General features: G+C 52.2%; 1 protein-coding gene across 4 annotated transcripts in view; it reads left to right on the top strand.

Annotated features, from left to right (window-relative positions):
- Nucleotides 1-19,686, top strand: part of TFEB (transcription factor EB) — a 45,160-nt gene that overhangs the window by 16,234 nt on the left and 9,240 nt on the right. Inside the window, exon 1 of one of the 4 annotated variants that reach the window (XM_063096862.1) lies at nt 16,666-16,686. The exons of the other annotated variants lie outside the window; for them this stretch is intronic. The gene's annotated coding sequence lies outside the window, so the exon portion shown is untranslated. Of the gene's footprint in view, nt 1-16,665; nt 16,687-19,686 lie in introns of those variants that run through there. 4 annotated transcript variants of the gene reach the window in all.

Here is a 19,686-nt window from a genome sequence, read left to right as displayed (position 1 = left end):
GAGGGAGGGGTGATGTTGGACAGAAAGGCCCCTGCCACAGTGCTGGTATGTAGGTGGTGCTCAAGAAGTATTTGAAATGAATGGATGAAATGGTACCAGCATGGCATCCTAGAAAAGCAGTACCTCTGATGTGGTGGCTGATCTTCTCCATCTCTACCTCCATCCTTTTCTTTCTTGTATGCCCCCTACCCAATCCCCTGCTTAGTTTAACCGGCCTTAAGCTATCCCAGACCTAGGCTCCAGATTCAGCTTTGTTCATAACCTTGAACAAAGACACTTCCCCTTACAGACTGAGTGTCAGTTTGTTCATCTGTAAGATGAGGGTGTGGGCTAAGCTTCAGAAGGCTCCTTACACACACACACACACACACACACACACACACACACACACACACACACACACACACACACACACACACACACACACACACACACACACACACACACACACACACACACACACACACACACACACACACACACACACACACACACACACACACACACACACACACACACACACACACACACAGGAAGGGCTTGCAGAAGTGGTCCTGGCCAGGGAAAGTTCTCCCCCCAATCTAGGCAGAAGCACCCAGAGCCGGGGTGCTCTGAGAGGGGCACTGTTTGGGGCCTAGAGTGCAGTGTAACTCACTGTAGCTGGGGCTGGGGAGGTAGGGCCTGTGGGTGTTAGGGTATGGGTGGCCATTCAGCTGTGTCCATTGGGCTGGGGCTGCCACTGTGACTTTTGTGTGTGACCTTTGGGGAGTGTGGGCGGTCTGTAGGGGCCCATATTTGTGTCATTATGACTGGCGTGAGGGAGCGTGTAAACGCTCGTGGAGCCAGCAAGGGAGCGAGGGCAGTTAGCTCCTGTCGCAGGTGCTCCCTGGCTTTGAGCAGAATGGAAAGTGATGTGTGCAAAGGGGCCCTCCCCATTTCAGCCACAGCCTGAGGTGTGAGGCAGCCTGGCTTCCTCCTCTCCCTTTCCCTGCTACGCACCAGGTGCCATGTTCTCTCTTCCTCCTGTCTCAGACCCTATTTCTCACTCGAGGATGAGTGGCTGCCTTTACCTGCAATCTGACATCCCTCTCAGGGACATTTCAGAGGGGTGGGCTACCCACACCTGCAGCTGTAGGAGTCAGTGTAGGGACCAGGAGGGCATCAAGCCTCCCAAATCCTGGGACCAGACAATCTCCAAACCAGAGGAAGTGGTCCACTGAGGCCCAGGTACCAGCTGAGTGGTTTTCCAGCTTGAGAAGACCTGCCAGGGAACAGAAGACGAGCTCCACCTGCCCACTGTCTGCCCTACCATCTTGGCTGCAGCTGGCTGGTGACTCATCCCCCTGCAGAGTGAGCCGGCTCCTCTCCTGGGGCACACTAGGGCCCCAGAACAGGTCAGGCGGCCAGAAGTCCTGGGTGCCTCAGACAATCTGCTGAGCCTAGGGTCCCAGCAGACTGGGAGAGAGGAGTGAGACCCTTTGAATGGGGCAGGGGTCGCAGTCAAACTTCTCTTGCACTTTCTCCTGGCCCCTGCAGACTTCGCCCTCCCTCTGGCCAAAGGGGAGGCTGCAACCCCAGATTACATAATGGGTCCAAAATGCCTCACAAGTGAGCAGCCCAGCCAGCGGCTAGAATCTGGAGTCCCCATTCCCCAGTGCTTGCCATGGGGGCACATTCTCATTGCCCTCCCTGGGCTCAGTGGGGGAGTGGGTGGTGCTTGCCTACCCCAGGACAAGCCTGTGCTGCCTGGGAGGGGGTGGGGAGCTCTCTCCAGGGAAATGAATTCTTGGCCTGACCCCAGATGCCTGCCTGCCCAGCTCCGCTCCAGGGTAACACTGGGTGCACACACAGCCCCATTGTGCGCCTGGGCCCCATGCCTGCCGCGGGCCTGGCACCGGCTCTATCAACATCAGTGGTTCTGTCAGCTCCTTAGCACCCTCAGTCAGGGCCTGAGCCCTTGGGCCTCTAGTGAGGAGGAAGAAGGAGGACTGGTGATTAGGGGCGAGAGTCCTGGGTAAGGGGCCAGGGCCATTTGGATACTTGAGAAACCATCAACTGTGAGTGACAAGAGTGGGAAGACTTACCCCATTCACGGATAAGGAAACTGAGGCATCGAGAGGCTTCTGTAATTGGCCCAAGCCTCACAGCTATTAAGTAGCAGAGCTGGGGTGGAAACCCAGGCAGCCTTGGGCCCAGAGCCTGTGCTCTGAGCACCTCCTGTGCTGCTTGTCCAGCTTCCAGGCCAGGGTTCAGGAAAAGGGGGGGCTCCTTCTATCCACAGCCCAACTTTGGAGCGAGGCAGACCTCTTTCTGGAAAGCGTGTACCCCCAGCATGGAAGGGAACCCTGGAACGGTAGGGCCTGTAGTCTCCATGTACCTGTGCGAAACATGGTGGTTAGTTTTCAAGGACAGTGCTCATGGCTGGGCAGGCAGAACAGGTCTCCAGAGCTGGAGGGCAGGCTTTGTGCCTCTGTTTCCCTGCTCTACCTGCCCTGTATGTCCCCTGTGCCTTCTGGGAGGGGATAGGAATGTAGAGGTGAGGTATGGCCAGGGCTGGGGCCTGGACCCCTACTCCTGAGCTCCACAGGCTGGCCAGGAAGCCCCCTTCAGGAGCCCAGATATCCCTGAAAAGCCTCTTGATGCTTCTATTCTGAGAGTTTAGCCTGATCTGCCCCACCTCCTCAAGTTTCCCAGCCTGAAGGGGCCTCTGAGGCCAGGTGAGCCTGCCACAGGAGCATCCCAGCTCTAAGCTGTGAGGGTCCCGCCTCTACCCGGTTCCCATGACACCAAGGCCAAGGTGAGTGTGCTTAGACATGACCCTGTGAGGTTGGCCCCGTTTTTCACTTTCCAGGCTCAACTTATTCACTCCAAGGGCCCCAGCCCCCCGGAGCTGGGTGGAGCTGAAGGGCTCTTCTCTTCTCCCCTAGCTCACCCTCCTCGTCCCCCATCCATCCTGGTCATGAGCCCTGGGACCTTCCTTCAGTGTCACCTCAGCCTTTTTAGCAAAGGCATTCTGCAGTGACCACAAGATTGTGAAATGCCAGGGCTGGGCCATGGGGCCAGGTGGGCAAAAGAGAAGCTAGGAAGGAACATTAAGGCTGGCTGCCTACATATCTCACCCTGGAGCCATGTCTCCTTCTCCACTCTGCTTGAGCTCATCTTCTGTTTATACTATTCCCACCAGCCAGTCAACACATCTCCATCCAGGGCCACAGGAGTGGGCATCTGGAGCCCAGAATGTGAGAAACCTGGCTGTCCTTTACCTGGAGGCCGTGTGGGAGATGCTACGAAAGAGAAAACCTGAGACAGCCCTCAGGGAGCTCACACTCTAGCTGATAAAACCAGAGTAACTTCTCTGTGCCTCAGTTTCTTATTTGGTACGCTAATAATTCCTACTTCCCAGTGTTATTGGGAAGGTCAAATGAATTAAAGAGTGATAACAACCTTAGAAACCGTTCCTGACAGACGTTTAAGTGCTCAATACAGGTTTTATTATTAGTAGTAATAGTGGTAGTAGTCATAGTAGTAGGAGCAGTACAATATATATCAGGTAATGATGTTTTTCCCAAACTAGATTGTGAGTACCGTAGGACAGGGGCTGTCTTATTTATCCCTATATTCCCGTGTCAGGCACAGAACCTGGCTTTGAGCAGATTAAGTAATTGTTGCCGAATACTAACAGAGGAAGGTGAAGTCAGGGTGGGCTGCCTGGAGGAGGAGGCCCTGGAGCAGGGCTTCTAGAGAGGAAAAAAGGATGGGCAATCTGTGGGAGAGGAACTGGTGGGAGCATCTGGAGGCCCACATTGGGTTGCGGTGAGAGAATGAGAAGGCCCCCTTGCCTGTGCCCAGGGCTTATTTAGGGGAGGGGATCCTGTATGCCTTGAAGGCCCAACTAGAGGGTTTGGACTTTATCTGTTGGGTAATGGGGAGCCATTGGGGGTGATGGAGCAGGGGAATGACTTTCTTTGTTGCTCAGTCCATTTTGTTTCTGCTCCTTTGTTCTTTCAGGGCTATTTTCTTTCTCCATTTCTCTAAAGACAGGAAATCCTTCTCTCTGCTCGTCAGCCTCTTCTCTGTGATAACTGCTCACCCCCATCCTGAATACCCATATTCTGTTCTTGGTTCCTCTCCTCAGCCATCCTGGCCTGTTTTCCCTGCCCTGCTTTTGTCTGGCTTCCCCTTCCTCTCCCTGGCCACTGACCCACCTTCCCTGGGGGTAAGAGTTGGGTGGAGTTGGGTTTGAGGGGAGAGGGACACTGGCATGGTGTGACCACATGGTGGGAAGTGGCACTATGGTGACTGAACCAGGTATACGCTCTGTTCTGACGTTGCCCTGCACATCCTTCAGGGAAAAACCCTCCCCCAATAATGTGGCTAAGGCTCACTAGAAGGATCTTACTTTGCATTTGTCATCCTGATAAATGAAAATACAGATTCCTGTAACAGATAAATTACGGGGTGATAGGATCTTGTTTTGTTGTTTGAAATTTAGTGGAAAGGGATATTGAACCAGATGGGAACCAGACATCAGATAACTACTGTGTTTCTCTTGTCTCCTTTCAAACGTGCATCCATCTATCCATGCCTGTATCCATCCATTGAATCCATCCATCCATCCATTATATCCATCTGTCTATCCATTATATCCATCCATCTATCCATCCATTCACCCATCCATCCACCCATTATATTTATGCACCCATCAAATATTTATTGAGCACCTATCCTGTGCCAGGTACTACATTAGATATTTTACATTTAATCCTTACAGAAACTCTCTAAGATGGACATTATCCTCATTTTACACATGAGGATACTGAGTCCCTGTGAAGTTAAGTAAGTTGATGGAGGTCACAAAGCTAAGTGACAGATTTGGGATTGAGCTCTTCAAAACACATGCTGTTGGGCCGAGCCTGTGGCACACTCGGGAGAGTGTGGTGCTGGGAGCGCGCGACGCTCCCGCCAGCGGGTTCGGATCCTATATAGGAATGGCCGGTGCTCACTGGCTGAGTGCCAGTCACGGAAAAGACAAAACAAACAAACAAACAAACAAACAAAAAAACAAACACATGCTGTTAGTGTTGAATCAAATGGCCTCCCTTGGTGTCCCCAGTGCTTAGTTATGAATGTGGAAACCAACAGCTGTGTTATTGAATGAATGGGCATGCCAAGGTCCTAGAATGCTTAAGTTCTATAGTTTTGTCCTAGGAGCAGCCTGTGGGTAGAAGGCAGTGTTGGGCTTCTAACCCTACTGGTGTTTGCCACCAGTAACCTAATGTTGCCATCACCACCCCTGGTATGGAGGCTTCTCCACTCAATCTGCAGCTCTGGCAAGCACTTGTTTCTCCTCTCCGCATTCCCAACTCTGCTTCTGAGGGCAGTCTTATCTTCCCACAGGTGGGAAATTTCTAGGTACACATGTGGCCATTGCATGCAGCTCAACCAGTCTCCCCAGTGATTGGGTCTTACATGCCCACCTCTCAGCTTCCCCACAGGGTGGGCCAGCTCCCATTACTCTGGCCTTTTTTATTGGTCTTCCTTTCTAAGCTTTAGAGTTAGCTGCTCAAACTCAGGTCAAAACTCTCTCCTCAGGCCCCATTGGCTGAGACAAGGATGTGAGCACAAATAGTTTATTTGGGAGGTTACTCTAGGGAGCACTAGTGTAGAGTAGGATTTGTGAGACAGGGAAGGGAAGGAAGCTGATAAAATGTGTGTTAAGGACTTCTGTGGGCATTGAAGGCTCGATCCCACTGGGGGCCTCGCAGAACGTGCTTTAGAGTTACTCACCAGAGAGATTGGGGTATTTGGCTAGGAGGGGCTGGGGGAGGGCAGAGTGCTAACTCCACTGACTCTGGTGTAGGTGTAGGTGCTGGCAGCTGGAAGTGCTCAGGTGGGCAGGCTCAAGACCATGAGTGCCCAGGAGATGTAGCTGGGGCCCTGACAGCTTCTGCTATGCTCACCAAGCCCACAGCCCCCTTTCTGTCTATATCCAAGAGGCTTCCCCAGGTAGACCCTTCCCACTGGGACCAGTCACCAGCGTCACATTCATTGTGTTCAGCAGATACTTAGGGAGCGTATACTAGGTGCTGTGGACAAAAAGAGGAATCTGTCAGGATCCCTCTAGGTGCTCACAGCAGAGGGAAGGGACTCCACACAAATGAGGTGCTCACAACATGCCAGATGCTGGCTCGCCCTTTCCAACCCTCATGCGAGGCAAATGACATCTCTGTGCTACATCCTCGCCCAGATGGAGGTACAGATGTGCCAGGTGGCACAGAACCCAGAGCTATCATCCAGTCCCCTCCCAACTCTAGCATTCTGAAACTGTGATTGTAGTGGTTTTTCTGACTTCCTTTTCCTTTCTCTCATTGCCCCTGCCTCTTCCCCTAGCCCCATGGGTGCCACGTGGCTGCCTGTTAGTCAGTGGGGAACTGAGCCTTCTCATGCCCTCACTCTGTCTCCATCAGGAACAAGATGCCATTCACTGGGCAATGGGGGAGTCAGTTTATGCAAGGGCACCCCCTTTAGTGCCTGGGGAAGGCTCTGCCAGTGCCTACTTCCTGAAGAGGGGCCCCATCCCTCTGGACTCCACCCGCTCCCCCAGATCTCCCAGCCTCATGCTAGGGGTCTCATGCCATATGGGGCTGAGGAAATGGGAGAAGTTAAAAGAGGGAAGGGATGTGTAGGTAAGGCCTCTGATGTGGGGGCTGGGGAAAAGGGCAGGAGGCAGGAGTCAGGGGCTGGCCCTGGCCCATGTATTCCCACTGGAAATGCTGTGTTGGGCCATGGGCAGGCATGCCACATAGTGGTCCCTTTGACTTGTCCCTCCAGCTGCTGCCCACAGCCTTTCCCTTGATGTTTTCACTTCCAAACAGGTGTGGTCAGGGTGTGTGTGCCGGGGTGGCAGGAGTGTGTCTGCCTGTGTCAGCAACCTCAGCACCTTGGACTTTCTCCCCCTACTAGGAGCGTCCATTCCCTGCCCAGTGGGCAGGGCTGGCAATGGCAGAACCCCGCCCCCCAACACACACACACACACACACACACACACACACACACACACACTTATTCCAGCCAGCTGTATTAGTGTGAGGGTAGGGAGGAGAACGGGGAGGGTTTGTATAGAAGTTGAAAGGTGGGGTTGATTGGTACAGCCATTGTGGAAAACAGTTTGGAGGTTCCTCAGAGAACTAAAAATAGATCTACCTACCACCCAGCTATCCCACTACTGGGTGTATACCCAGAGGAAATGAAATCAGTATATCAAGAAGACACCTGCACTCCTGTGTTCATTGCAATGCTATTCATAATAGCCAAGAAATGGAATCAACCTAAATGCCCATCAATGGATAAATGGATAAAAATATTGTGGTATATATACACAATGGAATACTATTCGGCCATAAAAAGAAATGATATCCTGTCATTTACAGCAACGTGGATGGAACTGGAAACCATCATGTTAAGTGATGTAAGTCAGGCACAGAAAGACAAACCTTGCATGGTCTCACTCATAGGTGGAATCTAAAAAAATGTGGTTCTCATAGAAGTAAAGAGTAGACTGATGGTTTCCAGAAGCCCGGAGGAAGGAGGGTGGGGGGAGGAGACGTGATGGACTAACAGGCACAGCACTATGCTCGCTACCTTAAGTGAACCATTGCTCAGCATATGCAAGTATTGAAACAACACACGGTACCCCACAAATAACATGTACAAGTAAGTGTCAAAATTTAAAAAAATAAGATAAAAAAAAGAAAGGTGGGGTTGATGGTGTGGCTTTCTGTTCAGGTCTCATGTTCAAGCTTAAGCATATTTGATCCAGGGAGGAGATGTAGGACAGCTGCTGCCGAGTGTCACAGCTGTGGGGGAAGTGGAGCAGCTCTGAGCCTTGGAGCTGGGAGCAGACGGTGCGGAGATATGATGGGTGGAAAATAATTAACGAGGAGAGCAGCATTACTGACACCACTACCCCGCCCCCAACACACAAGATCCCGGGCTTGATTCTTCTCTCTTTCCTGGTGAGGGCACAGTGCTTCTTGTGGTGTTTACAGATGGTGAAAAGGCCTTTGGGTTCCTCTCATATCTGGGGAGGGGGCAGGTAGAGGGCAGGTCACTCAGTCCGTTGGCCGGGTGGACCACTGGAATGCAGCTGGAAGAGGTTATTTCTCCTCTGCTGGGAGAAAGGTTGCTTTTGGGGCAGGTCTCCTCTGGCTTCCCCAGCTGAGATGTGGTGGAGATGCCAGCTGGAGTGCGCAGGAGTACACTCGTGTATGGAGTGGGCAGGGCAGGAGCAAAGCTGAGTTCTGGGGCTGGGGCAGCTGACATCATTGGGGAGTCCTGAGGTGGGCTAGGGCTGGGATGGGACCCAGGCAAGGATTTTGTGCCCCCGCTGACTCGCCCAACTCTTGGGTGGGCAGGGGAGAAGGCCCTGTGGGGTAGGCGCATGTAGTGAAGAGAACAGCCACTCGGCTGTGAGTTCCTGGGCCACTGCCTGTGGTTGTCCGGTGGCCTCTGCCTGCGCTGGCTGCCCCATCCTGCCCCCACCAGGCGTGAGTCAGATTGAAAGCAGAAGCTGCCAGACAATGTGCAGGGTGAAGTGAGGCAGAACCAACTGTGCTATTTTGGAACCTGGTTAATTCCCCCTCCAACCTCCCCACCTCCCTTCTCAGGGCTCCCACCCCCTCCTAGTCTCTGGTGCTTTGGCTTCCTCAATGGGACAGTTGGGACAGGACTTGATTTCCTCTGGCATGTATGTGGAGGGGATGCTAAATTCTCCTCCCCTTACCAGACCCCCTTCCCTGGCCAAGAGGAGCTGGCTTCTTGGGGTGTTGGGAAGGCAGAGCGCCCCCTCCCGGTGGGAGCTCACGGCAGGGTGGCCTGCTCAGATGCTGGTCCCTGGCTTTCAGCACTGCCTCTGGCCCAGCACCCACCCTTGCCTGCCCATCTTTCACCGCTCCCAGGTCAGCTGTCATTACCTTTCCCAAGGATGAGCCAATGGGAGCTTCAGCTGGGAGCCTCTCCTGGCAGTGAATCTCAGAGGGTTGGGAGGGATTTCCAGACCCAGGAGGGGAGATATTTTGGGGCCGAGGGCCTTTCCAGAACCCATGAAATCACACACTCTGCACCTGCCGCAACTGACCCCCCCTAGTTGATGGTTCTTTCTTGGGCCTCCTAGGTCTGTCTGGGGTTCTGGCTCCCACTTCAGGGCTTCTTTGAAGCCCATGTGAGCCTGGGGTACCTGGCAGTCTGGCCTGCAGTGGTGAAAGAGGTCAGTGGAGTGTGTTTCTCAGCTGAAGATGGGAGTGTGGAGGTGAGGGCTGTCACCTTCCATGGACAGGGTGGACAAGGTTCTTGCAGTTGGGGAGAGGGTGTGCTTTGCCGTGTCCTGTGTAAGTGCGTGCGTGTGGCTGCCTGTCGGGGACTGTGAGGTCAAAGCTCCACTCTGCTGTTTACCCTCTGGCAACCTGGTGTGGTGGATGCTCTAGCACTGGGGAAGGGGGGTGACTAATTAAAATTTTGGTCCTTTCGAACCTCAGGGGAGCAGGACTTGGGTTCCTGCTCAGATGAAATTGGGGTTGAGGCAGGTGAGAGGGAGGAGTAAAGCAGTGTGGAGGGAAGAGTGGGTTCCTGGGACTGTTGCAGGGGGCTTCAGCACCCCCAGGCCTCCTGTGGAACACACGGGCACATGGGCCCAGGCACACACTGTCCCAAGGTTGTCTGCTCTCAGCTGGAGCTGTTGTTTGGGTGGTGTGCATGTGATGGTGTGTGTATTTGTGTGCAGGAGATGGTGTGTGTGTGAGTGGGGGCATCTCACATTGTCTGTCTGGGTTAGTTTTCCACTGGTAACATCAGCTTCCAGGCTGTTTCCCACAGACCTTGAATGTTTCCCCATCTGCATGGGCTAGAGCCCCAGCACCAAGTGTGCCCCCAGTGCAGAGCCGCCTGCAGCCCTGCGTTGTGACCTCTCCCTTAGCTCCTGGGCCCGAGAGTCAGGGCTGTTTGCTCAAGTTCAGTGTGGGGTCAGAAAGGCCCTGCCTGTCCTTTAAAGTATCTCTTTCCACCAGGGGCCTGAACCTCCCTGCTGTCTCCTCCTACCTGTCACCAATTTTCATGCTTGAAACCAGGTGACCAAGTCCCCAGAAGGCAACAAGTAAAGTTTCTTTAATGTACCCAGGAATCTCCTGGGGTGGTGTGTTAAATGCAGGTTCTGACTCAGTTGGTCTGGGCAGGGGCCCAAGAGTCTGCGTTTCTAACCAGCAACCAGGGGATGTGATGCTTGTGATCACAGTTTAAGTGGCAAGGACTTAAAAGGCCCTCTTCCATCTAATCTCTCACCAGCTAGGTAGTGGTCACCCAGGCAGAAGACTAGCACTCACAGACCACCCCCTAGGTGCCAGGCATATCACACACTTCACCTCCTTTTACCTTCTCTCCTATTCTGAGGAAGGTGGCATTACTGCCATCCTGTTTTATACATGAGGAAACTGAGGCTGTGAGAGGTTAAGCACCTGCCCCAGTCACACAGTGAGTAAGTGGCAAAGTCACATTTGAACTCTGGTTGGTCAGGTCCAGAACATATGCGTGTTCCACTAAACCCAACTGTCTTGCAGAGGGCAGCCTAGAACAGTGATGCTGCCTGGGATGGAGACCAGACGCAACTGTCACAGGGAACAGCAGGGGTAGTCCTGGGTGGCTCCTGGTGGAAGGGATGTCTCCAGGGGCAGGAGGGACTGAATGGGGAAGAGTACTGGAGAAGGGAGGGGCTGAGTGGGGCTGGTATCCTGCCCCCACCTGCCTAGCCAAGAGCCCCTCCCCTGGTAGGCTTAAGACCCCCTGCCTGCCTCATCAGGTGCTTTCCTCAGAGATCCCCCCAGGGGTGCTCAGCACACCCCGGTGCTCCACGTGGTGCCCCATGCACTCATAGGTATGTTTGGGCAGTGGTTGGGTGTGTGGACTCAGAGGCCAGGAGCCCCAGTTCCACTACCTGCCAGCTGTGTGGCCTTGGGCAAGTTTTCAGCCTCTCTGCGCCTCAGTTGCCCCATCTGTAAAATGAAGAATATATCAGTCCCTCTCTCATGGGTGGGTGGGGTTGTGTGGAGGATTAAGTCACTATGCATATCCACTCAGTACAATGCCTAGTGCGGAGTGAGCTCTCAGACTGGGTAATAATGAATGCCTGTGGGTTTGGACCCAGAGACAGGAGGCCACCTGTGTGAACTTAATGCAGTTGTCCATGCCATAAGTGTTGCCTTCTTTCCTCCTTGCCCTGCCCCCAGCTGTGTCTTCTTTAATTTAGCAAAGCCTAGATACTTCAGCTTTAAAGTGGTTGTTTCCAAAGTACTCAGAGGCAGATTAGATTCTTAAAAACAAAGCCAAGTAGTAGTTCTTTGCAGCGGACAAACCACCGGGACTGGAGAGACTGGGGTGAGGGTGGGGGCAGCAGGTGATAAGGGAGAGGAAACCCCCCAGGAGCAGGGGGCAGGAGCCAGGCACTGGTGGGGCCCGGAGTACCCTGGGGGCCCTGGGCTTGGGTCAGGGGTGGCTTAGGTTCTGGTGCCCTGAGGGCCATTATTAGCCAACTGAGGAGGACAGATACAGGGAGGCCTGGCCCTGGGGCTGGGTTTGGAGCAAGGTCTGGGGACCAGGAGCCAGAAACTGCTCTGTGTACTGTTCTGTGCACTCTTCCCTGCCCCTTTGTGCCCAGATGGTCTTCCCTGCCCTGTGCAGCCTGGAGAAGAGGCTGGAATGCGGATTCCTCTCTCCTGAGGAGATGGGGAAGCAAAGGCTGGTTCCCTAAGGCTGCCGTAGCTCTGGAGAGGGCAATTCTGAGTGCCGGGATAGCAGCAGAGGTGACAGTGAAAAGCAGCGCCTGGCCCTCCCCCTCGGCCCTGTAGGCTAACTCCACAGGGACAAATCTGTACTGCCAGAACCCTTGGCATACCTGGACAGAACCAGAAGGAGCCTGGGACAGGTCCCATCCAGCCCCTGCACATTATCAGTGAGGGGCCTGAGGCCCAGAGAGGAGACAGCACTTGCCTGAGGTCACACAGCTGGGTGGTGTTACAGCCAAATGTAGGCCTTCCAATCCCACCCTAGCCTTGGGCAGGCTTTTGTGCTGGGCCTGGGGGGCTGAGGGAGTCCTTGTGGCACAAACTCATTCCACGGGGTCAATCAGTGGGGCCCCAAATCCACAGTGGCAGGAAATAACTGGTTAGGAAGACTCTTGGGCCTTGTCTTCCCTGGGAAGAGGCCTCAGTGACTATGTGGGCTGACCTATCACCCATGAAAACTTAGCTGTTCCTCCCTTGCAGGGGAAGGGAGCAGGTTAGATGGGGTGGGTCCAATGGGGCTTGGATCACTTGGGTCCCAGTCTTTGATCCTCCTGTCTTGCCCTCAGGCCCCTTTCCTGAGGAGCCCTCTATGGGCTAGACCCCACCACACACTGGCTTTCGTCCAGTGCTAGATCCATCCATGTAATTGCATATGGGTCTGACCAGCTTGATGTAATTGCCCCCCCAGGCACTCTCTTGGCCCACATTAACTGCCTCAGTGACATCCAGATGTATCATCCCTCAAGCCTCCTGGGCGTGGATCATGTTGGCTTTTTAAGCAGAAAAGAGTGTCTCTGAGTGGCGTGGGGTCTGGCCTGCATCCTGAGGTGTCTGGGAGGGCCGAAGGGTGTACAGGCCTCTCTGGGGAGCCTCAGCAGGATTCACTGGGGGTGACATGGTGTGGGGGGAATAGGGCAGGGCTGAGAGTGCAGGGAGCAATAATCAGTCTACATGGGGGGATCTTTCCTGGGGGCCCCAGTTTCCCACCTGTGCCAGAGGTGGTGGTAGTCACACCTGAGAGAGACCTGGGCTTGAATCCCTACTTCACTATGTTCTTGCAGTATGGCTTTGGACAAGTCACTTAATCTTTCTGAGTCTTGGTTTCCTCCTCTGCCAGTGTTGCTCACTGTCCCATGAGGTGTCTGTGGGGGGAATGAGATCTAACATAGGTCACACACTGAGTGCGATGCCTGGTACATAGCAGGGACTCAGGGAGTGTTTGTGGAGTGAGTGAGCAGGTGAGCACTGCGTGTGTCCTCGTCACTGGATGAGCAGCACCCGAGGGCCCTGCGTCTCCTGGAAGTCTAATGGGTGGGATGGGGTGATCATTCCAAAGGAGAAAGGTGATTTCTCTGCAAGCTTCCTTATGGCTGGGGAGACTGGCAGGTGGCCAGCAAACAGCTGGAGAACAAGCAGAGTGTACCCAGGCAGGACGCTTGAGGGGACAGAGTGCCAGGAGGGGGCGCAGGGGAGCAAGGCAGAGGGTATGTCTGTCTTTTCACCCCACCTGACCCAGGGGAAAGGCGGCTGCCTGCTAAGGTGAACCTTAGGTGAGGGATTCAGCAATGTGTGTGTGTGTGTGTGTGTGTGTGTGTGTCACAGACAGAGAGAGACACAGAGGGACAGAGGATCTGCATGGGTGGATCGGCTGTATCTGTGCATATCACAAGGGTGGAATGCCCCCTCTACCTTTCTGCTTTCTCTTCCCTATGCTTCCCTCAGCTGCATGCCCCCTCTCCTGTCACACCCAGGGCAGCCCTCCTGGGGCAGGCCTCATGCCACAGACCAGCTGGTCCCTGTGGGACAGAATGGGCGCCTCTCTGGTCTGGGCCTTTGAAGCTGCTCTCTCCGGTGCCCCAGGCCAACAGGCTGGCCAGCCGAGAGGCGCCAGCTCTCACCCTTTCCTGTGGGATGTGAGCTGGGACTTGGGGCTAATGGGCCTTAGTTGTGGGGACTGGAGGCCACTAAGTAGGCCAGGAGCTCATGTGGCTCTCCTTCCCCTCCCATCCCCTTCCTTTCCCTCTTCCCCACCTCCTGCTGGAGATTTAAAAACAAGCCCGTGACTGCCTCTTCCGCCCAGCTTCTGCTGCCACCGATGGGCATTGTGCAGGTCCTTCTTTTGGATGCTTGGCTTTTTCATGCAATTCATGAAATTGTTTGCCAATTTTTATGCATCACAAACAGGAGTTTGGTCAGCCAGTCCTAAGTGCTCTCACTTGGCAGAGTGATTATGTTGCATGAAGGATACAGAGGACCACATCCTGCAGGACAGCCTTTACGTGCTATGGGACACTCTGCTGTGGTGATGGAGGCCAACAGGAGGCTCCCTCTGGGGCAGAGTTCTCCATCTTGATCTAGATGGTGATTACAAAGGTGTCTACACCTGTGAAAATTCATCAAGTTATACCTGTCAGATCTATGCATTTTGTTGGGATAAATAATACCTCAACAAAAAGGAAAACAAAACAAAACAAAACAATGAATTAAAAATATTAAAAGCATGGACCACTTACCTCATTTCTGTTTTTAGTACAAAGGACCTTCCAATCAAACAGTGCATACTTACCAGGTGACTCTGGTTTGCTATTTTTCCAGTATGGGACTGTCTGGAGGACCTACTGTTACCCTTCATAACCTCTAGGGAACCACTGGGCCAGATAATATAATAATAATCTACGTTATTATGTAGCTCCAATGTGTGGGCACTGTGCTAAGTACTCTGCCTGTTCATCACCTCTTTAGAACCCAAAAAGGTGGGAATTATTATCTGTCACCTGCCTCTCCCAGACCCACTGCAGTAAATTACATGATATACTGTACAAGCTTTAGAGAAGAAAATCTTTAAAAACCCAAGGCTTTTGTAGAGGAAGCAAAGAGGGTGCCTGTTAATGGGAAAAACTGGAAGTCCTTTCTGCCCCTGTCCAGTAAGGAGAGACAGAGGCTGAGGTGACCACGAGGCTGCTCTGCCCCAGCCTGGAGCCTTCAGAAGGGTGGTATGTGTGAATGGATGGGGGAATGGATGGGACCCTTTTCCCCAAAGGATCTTAAGAGGAACAGAAAGAGGGGACTTGTGCAGAGATGCCCCCAGTAGGCCTGGACAGAACGACAATAAACAGAGACTGTAATGGTGACACCTTCCCTCTGCCCACATTTTCACCCTTGAAGAGGGCCTCCATACCCAGCATCTCTACTTAGGGCACAACTTCTCTGTGGGGGAGTTGGACCCAGCTGGCGAGCGAGCCCCTCTTGACTGATGGGGAGACTGAGGCCAGGCCCAGATATTGAGTCACGCCCAAGGTTGGGACTTGAATTCAGGCATTCTTGTGTACAAGACCGCTGGCTCCTGGGAGTCTGTGACACCTGCCCACTCCTAGCTCTGTTGGGTTCCCCCCTGCCCCGATCTACCAGGCCCTGCAGGACCTCATGTCTGCCTGGGTGATTTGGAATGGCCTTGTTCTAAGGTATAGGGATCATGTGAATGTTCTTGTTCTGTTTCCTAGTTCGTCAGGCCTCCCTCTGCCACCTCCTCTGCCAAAGAGGGCTCAATAAAAGACAAAACAAACCTCAAATCCTAAATGTTTCCCTCTCTTCCCTTCCCAAGGCTGAGAGGTTCCCAGCGGGTCATGGGGTCCCACTTCTAGCACCTTAGAAGTCTTAGCACCTGTTCAGGAGGCTTTCCTTTAGTGGTCGGTTTATTTTCCCAGGACTGATAGGGCAGCTCTCACACAACTGGTAGTTTGTAATAGGCTGGATCAGATGAAAACTTCTTTCCACCATAGAGCCACAGAACATAGTAAATGGCTTAAACAGGCATCCCAGCTGCTGGGCTCAAACACTTTGTTGTTTCAGCCACCAGACATGTGTTTTTCTGGGAATACAGGAAATTATCTCTGCCGTTTGAGGAAGGGTAGAGTTTCTTCTGCCTGTGCTTGAGGATTGCAGACCCTTCCATTGTCCTGGGCACCCTCTGGCCCCTGGGCTGGTTGAAAGGGATCAGCTGCTGAAACCCTTAGATTGCAGGGGGACTTCTTCAGTGGACATCTCTAAAATAAAATGTGGCAACCCTCACCCCAAGTATAGGCCAAGGCCAAATTCCCAGTCCCAGGGCTTTAGTGGTAGCCAGACTGCCAGGGTCCAGCCTTGCCACTCATTAGCTGTGCGGCCTTTAGCAAGTGACAGCCTTCTTTGCCCATGTTTTCTCATCTGTAGAGCGGGAATAGTAATGATTCTCATGCCATGAAGTAACTGTGATAATTAAATAAGGTCCTTCGAATAGTACATGTTCAAACACAGTAAGGACTCTCCATAAGCATTAGCTGTTAGCTTGAAATATTTTTCCTGATTAGAAAGATATACATGTTCATTACAGAAAAAGAACAACATGCTTAAAGATTTTTTAAAAAACCACACAAAACACTCATGATTGCATCATCCAGAGAAGTCAGTAAAATTTTTCCTCCCAAGAGGTTTTTCTGTACATATTTTTCCATGGTGATGATCAGATTTTACATATAATTTTGCATCTTACTTTTTGTCACTTGACATATGCCCATGTTATTCATTGTAAACATTCCATCAGGAGGGACACACCATGATTTGCTTAACTATATTATTGCTGGACATTGAGATTATTTTTCATTTTTCTCTATATAATGTGAAGTGCATCTTTATGCGTAAGAGCCTTTTCTGAATTTAGGATTACTTCTGCAAGCTAGCGAATATTTTTTAAGTCTTTGACACATATTGCCAAATTGCTTTTCCAGAAAGGTTGTACCAGCTACGCTCTGGCAGTTGTGTTGAAGGTGCCTGGTACCAAAGGCATTTTAAAGCACTTGGAGGAGGAGGAGTATTGGTGAAGGTAATTTGCTTAACCCTTCTTTTAAACTATTTAAGGTCTGCCCTTATTCTTCTGTGATTTTTCTTTCTTTTTGGTGGCTGGCCTGTATGGGGATCTGAACCCTTGACCTTGGTGTTATCAGCACCATGCTCCAACTAAGTGAGCTAACTGACCAGCCCTGCGTGATTTTTTTTTTTTTATGAAAGAATAACACACATACAGAAAAATACAAACTAAGTGAGCAGCTGAATGAGTGATCATAAATAAGACACTCTCATGTCACCAACACCCGCAACAAATTACAGAACATTCCTAGTCCCCCACCCACCAAGCTGTCCTGTGTCCCCTCCCAGGCACTTCCCCAGGGGTGATTAGGATCCTGACTTCTAACACAGTAGATTTGTCTAGACTATTTTTGCACTTAATATATATACGTCGATCACGCTTATGCATTTCTGTGTCTGGCTTCTTTTGTTCAGTGTTATGTCTGTGTGAGTCATCTGTGTTGCATGTGACAGTAGCTCGTTTGCTCTCGTTGCTGAGTGGCACTCTGTTGTATGGACGCACCACAGCTTCTTTATCCATTTTTCTTTGATGGACGTTTGGGTGGTTTCCAGTTTGGGGTTCCTATATGAGGGTCCTTCAAAAAATTCATGGAAAGATCTGTATTATTTTTTAATTCTATTTTTCCATGAACTTTTTGAAGTAGTCTCATATATGTCCTTTGGCAAATGCATGGATTTTCTTTTGGGTATATATGTAGGAGTAGAGTCGCTGGGTCATGGGGTATATGTGTTTTCAGCTTCCTGCTCCAATTTTTAAAGGATCACCTGAAAGGCAGAAAAATCCCCAGGGCAGTTCAGACCACATAAGCATTTTTCCCTTGGTGACCCACCTTTCGACATTATTGAAGGCAGGTTGGGTCCCTCACAAACCCCTGGAATCTGCCCTACTTCTTTTCCCCTGTATTAAAAGAATCTTCCAAGTAGCACATACTCACGTCGTAAGAGTTAAGGGCTTCATAAGTGGAATGAGAAACTATAAAAATCTCTCCCCTCTGGTAACCACTCTGAACAGTTTGGGGGTCTGGGGGCGCCCAGAGAGTGGGAGCTGTGAGCCAGGCTGCCTGGATCAAATCTCCGTTCTGCTACTTATCAGCTATGTAACCTTGGGCAAGTTACTTCACCTCTCTGTGCCTTTATTTCCTCCCTGAAAAATGAGAACTCACTTCATTTGGTGGTTGTGAAAGTTAAAGGAATTGATATTTGAAAAGCACGTTGACCAGTCCTGACCCATGGCAAACATTCAGTAAACTTTAGCTATCAGTATTACGATCCTTCTAATCTTTCTTACACATATACCCATTTACTACCTAAATGGGCTCGGGCTGTACGTTTTATTCTGCAGTTTGCTTCTTCCACTCAAAGCTATATCTTTGATACAGTATCTTCTTTCTTATATCTGAGACTTTTCTGTTCTGGGGTCCACTTTCTCCTTGCCTCTTCCTCATGGAGTTTAGTGATTTCTACCTGTCTCTCTCCTCCCTCTGTCCACATCTTCCCTCAGGAAAGGTTCTTACTAAGGTTTAAGAACTGGTTCATACTAAGGTGTAAATGACTGAGGAGGGGGAAGGGGACCAATAACAGGCTGGGTGAAACCAGCTCTGGCCCTGACCAGAGGAGACCAGGATCCCCTGTTATTGAATACCTAAGGGCCTGGGAAGGGGAATTCCACACACTAACTGTGTCTCCCTGAATCCCCACCACAGCCCCATGAGGCAGGTACCGTTATAGGCTTCATTTTACAGAGGAGGAAAGGGAGGTGCAGAGAAGTTAAGTGGCTTTCCAGAGTCTTCCAGCCAGGACGGACAGTGAGTCTGCTGGGCTGTGAAGCTCATTTGGCTAAGCTGGAACCCACACTCAGCTTCAGGCTGAGGCAGAGTCAGCTGAGAGGTTCTGGGTGAGCAGCAGCGGGAGGCAGCTAGTGGGTCCTGAGGGTGTGGATGGGGGTGTCCATGCAACTGAGGAGGGGCAGGAATTCTCTGGGGCGTCAGACCTCCTCCCCTCAGGAAGAGGATGTTACCTGGGAGGGGGGCAGGGGAGAAGGTTCTCCATCCAGGGAAACACCCTGTGCCTGTTATCTGCAGAAGTAGGTGCTCCAGACCCCAGTATTACTAAATGTGTGCACAGTGGGCACCTCTAGGAGGTACAGGTGGTGGGGTGGTGCCCTGGGGCATTTTGGTTCTCCCATGTCCCTCCTCTCAGTTCTTCCTGGCTATACTCTGTGCTGGGGGAGGCTGTGAGTGGCCCCTCAGGCTTTGAGAGCTGGGAGCTGAGGGTGGGGGGATTGGCGTGTCTGGGTTCTTTCCTGGACCCATCTGCCCTAGAATCCCCCAAAGACCCTCCCCTAGCTCCACACCCATCCCACCCAGACCACACTCACAGCAACCCAGGCTGGGAGCCAGGGCAGTAGGAGGAGGCTGGAACTTGGCTAGAAGAAGCAGTGCTGTGAGGGTGTGTGCTCTGACAAAGAGGGGGCACGGAGGGGACAAGCCTCACTCTGTCAGGGGACCAGGGACAAGCTAAGGCTGCCAACACTGTCTGATGCAGACTCCTCGCAGTTCATAGTTCTCGACACCCTCTTCCAGGAGGCTCAAACAGATTCCAGTGGGGCAGGGATTCCTGTGTCCATTTTACAGATGAGGGAACTGAGGCTGGCCCAGCCAGTGGGAGGCTGAGCAGGGCTTAGCACAAGTTCTCCTGATGGCAAAGCCTGCTCCAGTCTAGGCCAGGCCAGACGCCCAGCCCTCTGTCAGAGAAACAAGGGGCTTGTTCTCCCCCAGCCCTCGCCGTGCTGGCTGGTACTGCCAGGTCCGCTGGCCCCCACCCCCTGCACCAGGGCCAACTGAAGTCAGATTGTCTCTGGGTGTGTGTGTGGGTGGGGGGGCTGTCCGGTGCTGTATGGATGGGTGTGCAGCTGTGAGGAGGTAGGCTGGGATAGTGCGTGTGGTAGTCAGTGGGG

The sequence above is a fragment of the Cynocephalus volans genome, chromosome 5 (genome assembly GCF_027409185.1).
Source record: "Cynocephalus volans isolate mCynVol1 chromosome 5, mCynVol1.pri, whole genome shotgun sequence".
Lineage (NCBI taxonomy): Eukaryota > Metazoa > Chordata > Mammalia > Dermoptera > Cynocephalidae > Cynocephalus > Cynocephalus volans.
This window is presented reverse-complemented; position numbering and strand designations above follow the sequence as displayed.